A 14,486-nucleotide genomic window follows, 5' to 3' on the forward strand; every position below is an offset into this window, starting at 1 on the left:
ATACATACAACAGTCTTCAGCACTTAATGTTAACCCTAAATGTTAACCAACTGTTGTCAATTCAGCCCCAAAATCTAAAATTGTACAGGTAGGGGCTAGATCTGATCTGACAATTTATTTTATTATAAAAATATTTAACATGAGATTGACCCTCTTAACAAAATTTAAGTCTATAATACAATATTGTTAACTACAGGCACAACATTGTACAGCATATCTCTAGAATTTGTTCATCTTGTATTATAGAAAGTTTATGCTCATTGATTAGCAATCGCCAGCCCCTGATAACCCCTCCTCCCAGCCCCTAGTAACTGCCATTCTACTCTTTGAGTCTATGAGTTTGAATATATATATATATATATATATATATATATATATATATATATATATATATATATCATATCAGCAGAATCATGCAGCATTTATCCTCTGTGACTGGCTTATTTCACTTAGCATAACCTCAAGTTTCATCCATGTCATACCATATGACAAGATTTCCTCCTTTTTAAGGCTGAATAATATTCCATTATGTGTGTGTGTGTATGTGTGTGTATATATATATATTCTCTTTATCCATTCATCTATTAATAACCATTTTGGTTATTTCTACATCTTGGCTATTGTGAATACTGCTGCAATGATATCAGGGTGCGAATATCTCTTCAAGATCCTGACTGAACCTCTTCAAGATCAATTCTTTTGGATCAATACAAAGAAGTGGGATTGCTGAATCATATGGTAGTTCTAGTTTTAATTTCTGAGGAATCTCCAAACTGTTTTCCAGTAGCTACACCATTTTGCATTCCCAATAATAGTGTACCAAGGTTCCAAACTCTTTACATCCTCACCAACATTTATCTTTTGGGGGGGATATTATTAAAAAAAAATCACACAAAGGACAACAAGTACTGGTGTGACAATGTTTATTGCAAAAAAACAGAGTCCTACTAAATCTGACTTAAAAATAGGGAGGTTTATGTTAAGAAAACAGGTATCCCATGAGAACCCTAATGCAGGATAAAGCTTGGCCTCAGGAAAACTGGAAGGTGGTTCTGAGTTCAAGGTAAGTGTGGAGAATAGCTTACCTGTCTCTCAGGGCATCTCTATTCCTCTCTTACTAGCTTCTTCTTACTCATGGTTTCTGTCTCCTCATAACAACAGGTTGGACATGGCCTGACATGACTGCTCCTCTCCCCATCATCCTTTGGCTTTTGTCCCTGCTGTGGACAGCCTTATTTAGTCTCTCAGCTTCTCAATTCTAATTTCCTAGAAGAGTACAAATGGTATAGCTCCTCTTGTCAAGCCCATGTTGCTGGCCAGGTAACACATGGGCTGTTTTGAAGACAGGTAGCCACTTTTCATTCAAGCAACCGAAGCCAGGGAGACAAGGTGTCTGGTACAGTTCATGGCTGCTGCCACCCAGCACAGATGGTATGGAGTGGTGCCTTCAAAGGATATACGGACCAAATATATATATATATATATATATATATATATATATATATATATATATATATATATATATATATATATATCTGATGCTTAGTATGAAATTTGGAAGATGACATGCCCATTCATGAGCTTCAAATACCTATATTCTTACTTTCTTAATTAAAAGATAGCATCTTACCCACAACCCAATTCTCTTAGCCCTCCATACTGCCAACTCTCTGAGGTAAAGATGAAAAGAGCAGGAGATAGACAAATCCTAATAAACTGACAGCACTGGCCTTTAGCCCATCTCTTGGTAGGCAGTCTGTCAGTTTGCTTTACACCCTACGATCATCTTATCTTCTAAGTTTCTCCAAGTGCCATGTGAGGTCAGTGTTCAATGTTAACTAGAATAAGGGAAGCAGCATCACAAACTAACAGATAGCAATTGAGAGCTTATCATTCTTGGGTTATTTTATTCCCTAGAATGATTCATGCAGGAAAGTAAAGCATGCTCTTTTGACAACCACCTAATAATGGCTGTCAGACACTTATACTTCCTCTCAACTAAACCCTCCCCTAGATAACCTTCTTTTCGCCTATCAATTTCCAGCTTCAACAACAATAAATGCCACACCTGATAAAGTCAATAGGAGGTTTGCTATTGACAAGTGCCCGGACAGAGGAGGAAACGATGACAACCATTGAAAACCCAATTCACAAAGTGAATAACAGATGAAGAGAAACTGAAAGGTTGCACTGCCTTGAAAACAGTGTTTCTCAAACACCGAGCATGGCCTACTGCAGTTGAAGAAAGAAATTCCAAACAGGGTTTCAGAGAACAGAGCTGCAAAGTTCTAAAGAAGTGTAAAATAACTTGACATGTAATCTTATCTTGCAATTATCCCTGAGTAGCTTAAAGAGTTTTCTTGTAACTCTTAACAACACAATTGGGTTTTATCTTATCATTCCAAAGTAAGAAGGTTATGGTAGCTCTGGAGCTGGGTGAGTGGACACAATGGTGCTATTTTTGGTACCCAACAGTGGTTATCAACCTTTTTGTCCCAGGTGCCACCACCTATCATCATCTCTTCAAAATAGCCTTTCAAAAATCACTTGCACTTCCTGCACAAGAGGGATATTACACAGCTGTTAAAAGGAATGAAGTAGCACTATATGCACTGGTATCCAACTCTATTGTGAAGTCAAAAAAGTTTCTGATTATAAGTAATAATCTATTTTTTGTTTTAAAAAAGATGTGCAAAGAAAAAGATCTGAGAAAATGCTAGCTGTTAATAATGATTATTTCTGGTGGATGGGATTATGAAGTTTTCACTTTCTATTTTTGCCATTTATAACTTGCTTAAAATTTTCTTACAAAACATTTTTTTGCAGTTAAGAAAAGGACATTTTTAACCCCCTCCAGTTCATGAATAGGTGGTACCCCACAGCTTTAGTTTTCACTTCCAATTTTTATAAGTTTTAGAGAGGCAGGAGGGAAAAAAGTAACAATGAAGGGTCTCTGGGGTTAAAAGATTTTTGTTCACTCTGTTTATGATAGTTGGCACTCCATAAGTAAATCCCACAAATGGGACAGAAGGCAGTGTGGCACAGAGGTCAAACACAGGGCCTCTGGAGTCCAGGTTCAAGTCTCAGCCTACTACTAACTTGTTGTAACTTCTTCCCTCTGTTTACTGATGATATGTATGAAGCAGTTGAAATAAGTCGAACATATAATGTGTTCAACAAATAGTAACTATTCTTACTTTCAATGGGAAAGTGAAAGTGCTGTAATTGAAAATAATTTTCATTTAATTTGAGTTATAATGTCTCCAATTTACTTTCAGTATAGACACTGATATTGTGTGTGTACTAGTTATGCTAAGTAGTGTTAACATTCAGTGGTGTGCTGGAAGCCCAATAGTACTGCTAGCAAGAGTTGATTGTACACAACCCTTCCCAACTCCTTTTTACTTTAATGTGGACAGATGGGTAGCTTGAAATGCACCATGGAAAATGGAAATGCTATAAATAGTTGTTTTAAATGTTTACCAGCACACCACTGTTAACAACTGAAGAACCCTAATTGAGAATACACACTCCAGGGGTGATTAGTTAGCAACTGAAATCTAATCAAAGTCCATAATCAAAAACTCAATAACAAAAACACAATCTATTTTTAGAAAATGGACAAAGAACATGAACAGACATTTCTCCAAAAAAGATATACAAATGTCCAATGGGCACATAAGAGGTGTTCAACGTCATTAGTCATCAGGGAAATGCAAAAGAAAACCACAAGGAGATACCATTTCATACCTACTAGGATAACTAGTAGGAAAATAAGTGCCTGAGATGATATGAAGAAATTTGAACCCTCATACATTGCTGGTGGGAATAGAAAATGGCCCAGCTTTTGTGAACGGTTCTGCAGTTCCTCAAAAATCTGAACGCAAAATTCCCATATGACCCGGCCATTCCACTGCTAGTTATATACCCAAAGAAACTGAAAAGAGGGGCTCAGATACTTGTAAGCCAGTGTTCATAGCGGTATTATTCACAATAGTCATTGGGAAGCAACCCAAGTGTCCACGAATGGTTGAATGGATAAAAAAAATGGTATATCCTTAAAAAGGAATAAAGTATCTATAGATGCTATAACATGGGTGAACCCTAAAAACATTATGCTAAGTGAAAGAAGCCAGACATAAAAGGACAAATATTGCATGATTCTACTTATATGAGGTACCTAGATGGACACATTCATAGAGATAGAAAGTAGAACAGTGGTTTCCATGGGGCTGGGGAGGAGGAAATGGAGAGTTCCTGCTTAATGCTTAATAGGTACAGAGTTTCTGTTTTGGTGATGAAAAGGTTTTGGAAATAGATAGTGGTGATGGTTGGCAAACATTGTGAATATAATTAGTATCACTAAATTATTCTGTACACTTAAAAATAAAGTGGCAAATTTTATTTTATATATATATATATATATATATATATATATATATATAACCACAATTTTAAAAATTAATAATGTAATACCAAAAACCAATGAATTGTATACTTTAAATGGATGAACTCTGTGGTATGAATTATATCTCAACAAATTTGTCTGGAGTTCTTTTTAGAAGCCTGCAAGCACGTTGTGGGTGAGGGTTTTTATGGAGGAGGGGAGTGACAGAAGCATTTTCCATCTTTTTGTTATTCTCACCTGAGGGTCAGTTTTATTGATTTTTTTTAGAGAGAGAGAAAAGAGAGAAACATGGATGTGAGAAAGATTGATCAGTTTCCTCCCAAATGCGCCCCACAGGGGCTTGAACTCTCAACCTAGGTATGTGTCCTGACCAGAAATCGAACCCACAACCTTTCTGGTGTACAGGACAGTGCCCCAACCAACTGAGCTACCTGGCCAGGGTGCATTCTCTATCTTGATTATGATGTATACACTTGTCAAAACTCACAGAATTGTATGCTTTTTAAAGGTGAATTTTACTGTAAAATATACCTTTTTTGAAATGGAAAAAGAGCCACACTCAAATGGTTTGTTAATTTTAATTAGAACAATAGATATTACAAATGATATTTCATTGGGGAACTGCTTGGTGTTCCCTACCAAGATTGGGATAAGTTACAAATATTATTCAGGCACCCCTACCCTTGCATGAATAAGACTCTAGTTGGCCCAATGTCTTCCACCCCTTTGGAATGACACCTTAGGCTCAGGAGTCCCAACAAATCCTATATTCAGACACTCTATGAAGAATTCAGATGTGCCCTTTGATTAGAAGGTAAGCTGAATCCTACCGCTAGAATAGCGGTTCTCAACCTGTGGGTTGCGACCCCTTTGGGGGTTGAACGACCCTTTCACAGGGGTCGCCTAAATATATCCTTATATCAGATATTTACATTACGATTAGTAACAGTAGCAAAATTACAGTTATGAAGTAGCAACGAAAATAATTTTATGGTTGGGGGTCACCACAACATGAGGAACTGTATTAAAGGGTCGTGGCATTAGGAAGGTTGAGAACCACTGAGCTAGAATATTGTCACATCTATCTCCAGTGAACTTTCACACAAAATAGTGGGTGGAGAAAATAAGCGATGGTTTGTCTCTAAGCAGTTGTACAAGTATTTTGTGCCTGATTATTAATAAACTAGAAGTCCAGTGCACAACATTTGTGCATGAGCAGGGGGTGGTCCTTCAGCCCGGCCTGTGCCCTCTCACAGTCTGGGACCCCTCGGGGGATGTCCATCTGCTGGCTTAGGCCCGCTCCCTGGAGGGGTCCTTAGCACTGCTGCAGAGGCCAGAGAGGCTCCCGCCACTGTCTCTGCGCTTGCCAGCCATGAGCCCGGCTTCTGGCTGAGCAGCGCTCCCCTGTGGGAGTACACTGACCACCAGGGGCAGCTCCTGCATTGAGCGTCTGCCTCCTGGTGGTCAGTGCACATCATAGCAACTGGTCATTCTGTTGTTTGGTCATTTGCATATTAGCCTTTTATTATATAGGATGATATATGTGTGGCAGAATTACATCTGAATTGCTCTCACTATAATATATGAGTTGTGAGGAGGAAACCTACAGCCCTCACTTACCTCTAACTAGTGGAGGTCAGTAATACCCACCAAAATAGAATCTAATAACTGTGAACAACCAAATTGGCTTATTAGATTAATTTTCGACAAATATTTTGGGGACTTCTGTACAAACAGGAGTGCATCTGATCTGAGCATTCATTTTAAGTAAAATCAAAACTGAAGAAACAAAAAATACCTACTTTTATACTCTGGCTGTATGGTTAGCAGGGATGAGGGAATGATTTTTTAATATATTTTATTGATTTTTTTACAGAGAGGAAGGGAGAGGGATAGAGAGTTAGAAACATCGATGAGAGAGAAACATCGACCAGCTGCCTCCTGCACACTCCCCACTGGGGATGTGCCCACAACCAAGATATATGCCCTTGTCCAGAATCGAACCTGGAACCTTTCAGTCCACAGGCCAACACTCTATCCACCGAGCCAAACCGGTTAGGATGAGGGAATGTTTTTTGTTTTTCTTTTCTTATTTGTTACTTATTTACAAGGTACAGTAGTTCCCCCTTATCTACAGAGGATAAGTTCCAAGACCTCCAGTGAATGCCTGAAACCTCAGATAGTACTGGACCCTATGTATACTATACATACACCTGTAATAAAGTTTAATTTATAAATTAGGTACAATAAGAGATTAACAAAAATAACTAATAATAAAATAGAGCAATTATAAAAGTATAGTATAATAAAAGTTATGTGAACGTGGTCTCTTTTCTCTCAAAATACCTTATTGTACTGTACTTACCCTTCTTCATGTAATGATGTGAGATAATACAATGCCTACTACTGATGAGCTACAATGGGGTAAATGATGTAGTCATTGTGACATAGCATTAGGCTACTATAAGGGTCACTTGAACTGTGCTACTTCAATAGTCAATCTTGATTACCCAGACAGCTACTCATTGACTAAAGGGCAGGGAGTGTATACAGTGTGGAAATGCTGGACAAAGAGATGATTCAACTGCCAGGCAGGATGGAGCAGGACAGCTCGAGATTCATCATGTTACTCAGAATGGCCTACAATTTAAAACTTATGAATTGTTTATTCAGAAATTATCCATTTAATATATTCAGACCACAGTCGAATGAGAATAACCAAAACCACAAAAAGTGAAACCAAGCATAAAGGTGGCAACCACTATAATACTATTAAATGGATTTGTTTTATGGAAGGATTTTCCACTTAACCTGTTGCTCACCTAAGTCTTTCCTGCAAAGGGTCAGAGTCAAACTTCACAATATGGATCTGGGTGGGGGGAGGGGGGAAGATGACATTGGCATTGGAAATAACAGTGGCATTTCTTTAAAGCAAGCTGAAAGTTAGGACCCAAATATTAGTTTTAGATGTTTCCTCTAGCCTCCGTGACCATGTGGTTAGTTGCCTCTAAGCCTCAGGACTTGAGCCCAGCAGTAGGTAACCTAAAGTGAGGATGAGCATAGGGGGAAGGAGGTTCAGTGAAAAAAACAAAAACAAAAACAAAAACAAAAACAGAAGGCAAACGCCAGAAGAAGGAAGTAAGCAAAGAATTATTCATTTCTTTTTCAAAAAAAATCGTATTACTCTGTATTCTGTCATCATGAAAACGATTGTACACAACTTTGTAAAATACTGTGTAGAGAAGCTGCTGGGAACCTGAATATTTACTGAACTAACAGAGTTGCTCCTACAGTTCTGAGGTCTCTATGGAGCTAGATCAAGGGAGACGAAGACATTGGTACCATTTCACTGAGTATTTTATTAAAGGAACATACCCAGTTGTTTCACTAAAAGGAGGTTGTAGCCTGCAAAATAGTTGAAGTACTTGAAGCCAACTGAATACATTAAAATCAAGATTGAACAACCAAGAAATTTAAAGACTATAATTCATATTAGCAAAGGATTTTTCAAGAGGCTCTCTGTGGAGTCCTGGTGGGTGGGTTCAGCTGGTTACAGCATCGTCCCATACAACAAACGGTTGTGGGTTCGATTCCCGGTCAGAGCACATACCTAGGTTGCAGGTTTGATCCCCGGTCAGGGTGGGTATGGGGGGCAACCAATTGATGTTTCTCTCACCTCACCTCTCTTTCTCTCTCTCTCTCTCTCTCTCTCTCTCTCTCTCTCTCTCTCCAATAAAAAAATATCCTCAGGTGAGGAATTTTTTTAAAGAAGAGACTCACCATGGAATTCCTTAGAATAAAGAGGCAAGATGCCCCCTTCAACACTTACAGTTGAATTTAACATATAGATTTGTATCACAAGCAATTTTCAAGTGTATATTTCTTCTTATTCTTAAAAAAAAGATAGCAAGAGGAGAAACCAAGATGGCGGCATAGGTAAACACTGAACTTGCTGCCTCCTACAACTTCACAAATACAACAAAAAGACAAAACGGACATCATCCAGAACTACAGGAAGGCTGGCTGAGTGAAAATTCTACAACTAGAAGGAAAGAGAAAAGCACACTGAGAGTCAGGAGCTACGGAAGTAAGGTGCAAAGGTACGGAGGCTCGAGCGCGCGTGGAAAGGGGCTGATACCTTAGGACACGGCTGTCTTTTTGAATCGGGAGGGAGTCACAAGCTCCCGACTGCTCTGAACTCCGGTTCCGGGAAGTCTCTGCGGACCCAGGACTCATACGGGGAGAAACTGGACTGTCTGGCAGCGGGCAGAACTTGGAACTTGAGGGCGCTTTCCCTCAGAGGTGCTTGCAGCAATTAAATTACTAGACACTGAGACGCGCGGCCCCTTAGAGCAGGGCTGAGGATCTGCAATAGCTGTTTGCTCCGCCCTGTTGATTCCTTGAGATCCCGAACCACCCAGGCTGTGGTAGAGGCTTTTGCATATGAATGCCCTGGCCCTTTGCAATCTGAAAATTACCTAACAAATTACAGCTGGGCCAGACAGACTCAGAACTTCTGAGAGAAGGCCCAAGGCCCCACACCAGCTTGCATTGCTTCATAGCTGGGCCTCATCTGGGTACCTCCAAACTCCAAAAAAGGAAGGGGAATCTGCAGATCTCCTCGTAGCTCCTGCTGGGTAACCTCAGGCAGAGACTAAATTAGCACCTCCTTAGATCCAAGAGCCAGTGTACCCAGTGGTCAGAGTGGGACCATCCAGATTAAAACTCTTCAGATCCATAAGGGACACACTCAGGGGGCAGACTCAGTGAGCACCAAAGCCCCACTGAAGCAAGTCTTGCCCCAGAAGGGTGTCTTCAGCACAGAAGTTTTCCCACTGTAGACATAGCTGATTCTCACAGCCAATTGGCCTGGAGGTCAATTCCTCCCAGTGATACCAACAATAATCAAGGCTTAACTACAACAAGACTGTGCACAAAGCCCACAAAGGGGTGCAGCAAGAGTGGCTACCTCAGGTAACTGGGGAGGCTGAGACACTGGGCCCTATAGGACGCCTAGCACACAAAGCCACTCTATCAACACAGGGAAGCAGCCAAAATTCAGAGACAAAGAAACAGGTCACAAATGACAGAAATGGAGGAAAGCAAACTACTGGATATAGAGTTCAAAACCACGATTATAAGGTTTTTCAAGAATTTTCGGAGAACCAAGATGGCGGCATAGGTTAACGCCGGAGTTTGCTGCTTTGAACAACTACTTCAAAAGTGAAACCAAAAAACGGAAGGGACATCACCCAGAACCACAGGAACGCTGGCTGAGTGGAAGTCCTACAACTAGGAGGAAAGAGAAACGCATACGGACACTCAGAGGAGGCGCAGTGCTGAAGTCAAATTCTGAGGTGCGGAGTGCGCAGAGCGGGCTGGCGGCGGAGGGCGCGGTTGTTGTTTTCAATCGGGAGGGAGTCGCAGACTCTGAGCACCAGATCCGGGCGAGTCTTTAGGGACCCAGACTCAAACGGGAGAAGCGGGACTGTCTGGCTTCAGTCAGAGCGAGTGCAGCTTTCTCTCCCAGCTTTGCAGCGGGTGCTGGGACTCAGAGAGGCAGAGCCCCTTGGGACAGGACTGAGAGCCGCCATAACTGCTCTCTCCGGCCCACCCTGTCGATCCTGTGCAACCCGCCCCACCCAAGCCCTGCACAGAGGCATTTGCCGGATAGCCTCAGGCAAAGGCTAGATTAGCACCTCCCTAGAGGACAGAAGTTCTCTCACTGCTGACACAGCTGATTCTCATAGCCACTTGGCCTGGAGGCCAAACCCTCCCTGGAATTAGCTACAACAATCAAGATTTATCTATAAGGCTGCGAACAAAGACCACTAGGGGGTGCACCAAGGAAGCATAACAAAATGCGGAGACAAAGAAACAGGACAAAATTGTCAATGGAAGAAATAGAGTTCAGAACCACACTTTTAAGGTCTCTCAAGAACTGTTTAGAAGCTGCCGATAAACTTAATGAGATCTACACGAAAACTAATAAGACCCTCGATCTTATATTGGGGAACCAACTAGAAATTAAGCACACACAGACTGAAATAACGAATATTATACAGACGCCCGACAGCAGACCAGAGGAGCGCAAGAATCAAGTCAATGATTTGAAATGTGAAGAAGCAAAAAACATCCAACCGGAAAAGCAAAATGAAAAAAGAATCCAAAAATGCGAGGATAGTGTAAGGAGCCTCTGGGACAGCTTCAAGCGTACCAACATCAGAATTATAGGGGTGCCAGAAGATGAGAGAGAGCAAGATATTGAAAACCTATTTGAAGAAATAATGACAGAAAACTTCCCCCACCTGGTGAAAGAAATGGACTTACAGGTCCAAGAAGCGCGGAGAACCCCAAACAAAAGGAATCCAAAGAGGACCACACCAAGACACATCATAATTAAAATGCCAAGAGCAAAAGATAAAGAGAGAATCTTAAAAACAGCAAGAGAAAGAAACTCAGTTACCTACAAGGGAATACCCATACGACTGTCAGCTGATTTCTCAACAGAAACTTTGCAGGCCAGAAGGGAGTGGCAAGAAATATTCAAAGTGATGAATACCAAGAACCTACAACCAAGATTACTTTATCCAGCAAAGCTATCATTCAGAATTGAAGGTCAGATAAAGAGCTTCACAGATAAGGAAAAGCTAAAGGAGTTCATCACCACCAAACCAGGATTATATGAAATGCTGAAAGGTATCCTTTAAGAAGAGGAAGAGGAAGAAAAAGGTAGAGATACAAATTATGAACAACAAATATGCATCTATCAACAAGTGAATCTAAGAATCAAGTGAATAAATAATCTGATGAACAGAATAAACTGTTGATTATAATAGAATCAGGGACATAGAAAGGGAATGGACTGACTATTCTTGGGGGGGAAAGGGGTGTGGGAGATGTGGGAAGAGACTGGACAAAAATCGTGCACCTATGGATGAGGACAGTGGGTGGGGAGTGAGGGCGGAGGGTGGGGCGGGAACTGGGAGGAGGGGAGTTATGGGGGGGAAAAAAAGGAACAAATGTAATAATCTGAACAATAAAGATTTAATTAAAAAAAAAGAATTTTCTAGAAACCTCCGATAAATTTAGTGAGATCCTCAATAAATCTAGTGAGACTCTCGAGGATATGAAAAAAGACCAACTAGAAATTAAGCATACACTGACTGAAATAAAGAATATTATACAGAGATCCAACAGCAGACTAAAGGATCACAAGAATCAAGTCAAAGATTTGAAATATGAAGAGGCAAAAAGCACCCAACCGGAAAAGCAAAAAGAAAAAAGAATCTAAAAATATGAAGATAATGTAAGGAGCCTCTGGGACAACCTCAAGCGTACCAACATCCGGATTATGGGGGTGCCAGAAGAAGAGAGACAGCAAGATATTGAAAACCTATTTGAAGAAATAATGACAGAAAACTTCCCCTACCTGGTCAAAGAAATAGACTTACAAGTCCAGGAAGCGCACAGAACCCCAAGCAAAAGGAATCCAAAGAGGACCACACCAAGACACATCATAATTAAAATGCCAAGAGCAAAAGACAAAGAGAGAATCTTAAAAGCAGCAAGAGAAAGACAGTCAGTTACCTACAAGGGAGTACCCATACGACTGTCAGCTGATTTCTCAACAGAAACCATGCAGGCCAGAAGAGAGTGGCAAGAAATATTCAAAGTGATGAATAGCAAGAACCTACAACCAAGATTACTTTATCCAGCAAAGCTATCATTCAGAATAGATCAGATAAAGAGCTTCACAGATAAGAAAAAGCTAAAGGAGTTCATCACCACCAAACCAGCATTATATGAAATGCTAAAAGGTATTCTTTAAGAAGAGGAAGAAGAAAAAGGAACTCTTACCATTTGCCACAGCATGCATGGAACTGGAGAGCATTATGCTAAGTGAAATAAGCCAATCAGAGAAGGATAAATACCACATGATCTCACTGATTTGTGGAATATAATGAACAACATAAACTGATGAACAAGGACTGATCCAGAGACGGAGAGGCATTGATTGGACTGTCGGGCCTTGGAGGGAAGGTAGGGGCGGGTGGGGGTAAGGGGGAAAGATCAACCAAAGGACTTATATGCAAGCATATAGGCCTAACCAATGGATACGGACAACGGGGGGGGGGGAGGGGTGAGGACATGAGTGGGGGGGGGTGAGGGAGGTAGGGGGTAACGTGGGGATAAGGACACATATGTAATATCTTAATCAATAAAAAATCTATTTAAAAAAAGACAGAAAGAGATGAGTAAATTTGAAGGAGAGAACATTGGTGGCTCTTACAGGGACATCCTCTTAACATTTAATTCTGATATCTATGAATAATCTCTTTGAGCTGGTCACAATAATCTAGCATGCTCTTATTTGCTAGGGTCCCCTGTTAGGGCAGTAGACATGGAAACTCCCTCAGCCTTGCTCAGGGATTTTAATGTAACTGCTATACAACTCTCTCTCTCTGAGTCACCCCTGACCCCTCAATCCACATACCACATGTATCACTCTCAGAAATTCTAGCCCAAGCAGTACAGAAAGTTAAAATCTAGACCCACTGACTCCCCAGAACACAACTCCACTAAGTGAAAGCTAGTTTTCTTTGGAAAGTTATATGATAGCTGATTTCCAATGTTATTTCTTAAGATCAAGAGATCAACCAGAAAGCTTTCTTTAGAGCCAAGCCAACAGAGCATCCAAATCAAGGTAAAGAGACCATGACCCTCAAGTATGGAACACAAGGTTTTCCTGACTCAAAAGCAATATCCTCCACTACCTACCCACTCAACTGCAAAAAATAGAGGTGCCATTTTCCCACAAACTTACTCTTGAATAAGCCAGGAAGAGGTGCTGTCATCAATCTCCACCCCTCTTCATACAGAGCAGAAACCTCTAAGACAGGTGGCAATTACCTTAGGTTTCCTTAGCAAAGGCAGTTCTAGAGCTTTCCTCACTCACCTGGTACCTAAGAACCCTTTTCAACAAGAAAATCTTGTTTATTAAATCTGTCACACCCACTGCCTCTTACTCCGAGGATATGAAGCTTCAGGAAGGCAACAGCAAACATGATGAGGAATGAGGAAAAAGGATATTGAATCATCAGGCTTAACTTCAAGGTTATCACAAACATAAATGGAGTGCTTTAATAATAATTTGTACTATATCCTAGGAAATGCACTGTACAGACACTCTAATCCTCACAAAAACCATGCATGGTAAGCAATATTACTCCCATTTTACAGATAAGTCAAATGAAGCTCAAAAATCCTCACCCAAGCTCAAATAGCTAACAACTGGCAGAAACAATAATCCTTAAACTATGCCACCTCCATGAGCAGTACAGAAACCAAAACATCATTGATGTTTATAAAAATCTTAAGTGTATAAGTCAAATAAGCATTTTTTTAAAAAAAAAATTTCTCCTTTCCCCCAAATGGCAACTCAAGACAGGAACTTTTCTCTGTCCTTTAATTGGGCAACAGTGAAAGCTATTTCACTATGCTGAGAGAAAGGCTACTCACAGTTATTCTAACTGTATCTCAAGAGCAGGAAGCCCACACAAGACCACCTTTTCTCTTAGCTACTGGCCTCTGTTAATTGTCATTAAAGTGGAAGGGTCATTCTGTTCTCAACTGCAAGTCCTCCTGACACATGGTGATTTAACTGTTGGTCTCCCAAGGTCCCACCCAAGTCTACGGTATCTGAAGACTTCTAGGTATATCTTAACTAGAATGTGTTTTCCCAAAAGGAAGGTTGTTTCTGAGTTAGACTGTTTCCCTGAGCCAAGTTGGTCCTAGGGGTTGAGAGTTCAGGTAGGGTAGAAAATGGGAGTGTCTGGGCGACCTGGGCTTGTTGGGGATAATTAAAAGAGGGAGAGCCTCTTTGATAGTGTTTTTCTTTTTCTTTAAAATGAGTCCAGAGGCAGATCTTTAGAACTGTAACAGTTAATTATTAAGCCCATGTGCTAAGGTCACAAGTGGGTTATGGAAATATAACCAATGTAATTAGGGACAGGGTAGGGACAGTAAGGAGCATATAGAAGAAAGAAACATAAATGTTTAACTTGTTAAAAAAAAA

The 14,486-nt window shown here is 40.5% G+C and overlaps 1 protein-coding gene across 11 annotated transcripts in view; it reads right to left on the reverse strand.

Annotated features, from left to right (window-relative positions):
- The window catches only part of TMEM164 (transmembrane protein 164), a 217,019-nt gene that overhangs the window by 159,285 nt on the left and 43,248 nt on the right, over positions 1–14,486 (reverse strand). The window lies entirely within an intron of this gene.

This window comes from Myotis daubentonii, chromosome X, assembly GCF_963259705.1.
Source record: "Myotis daubentonii chromosome X, mMyoDau2.1, whole genome shotgun sequence".
NCBI lineage: Eukaryota > Metazoa > Chordata > Mammalia > Chiroptera > Vespertilionidae > Myotis > Myotis daubentonii.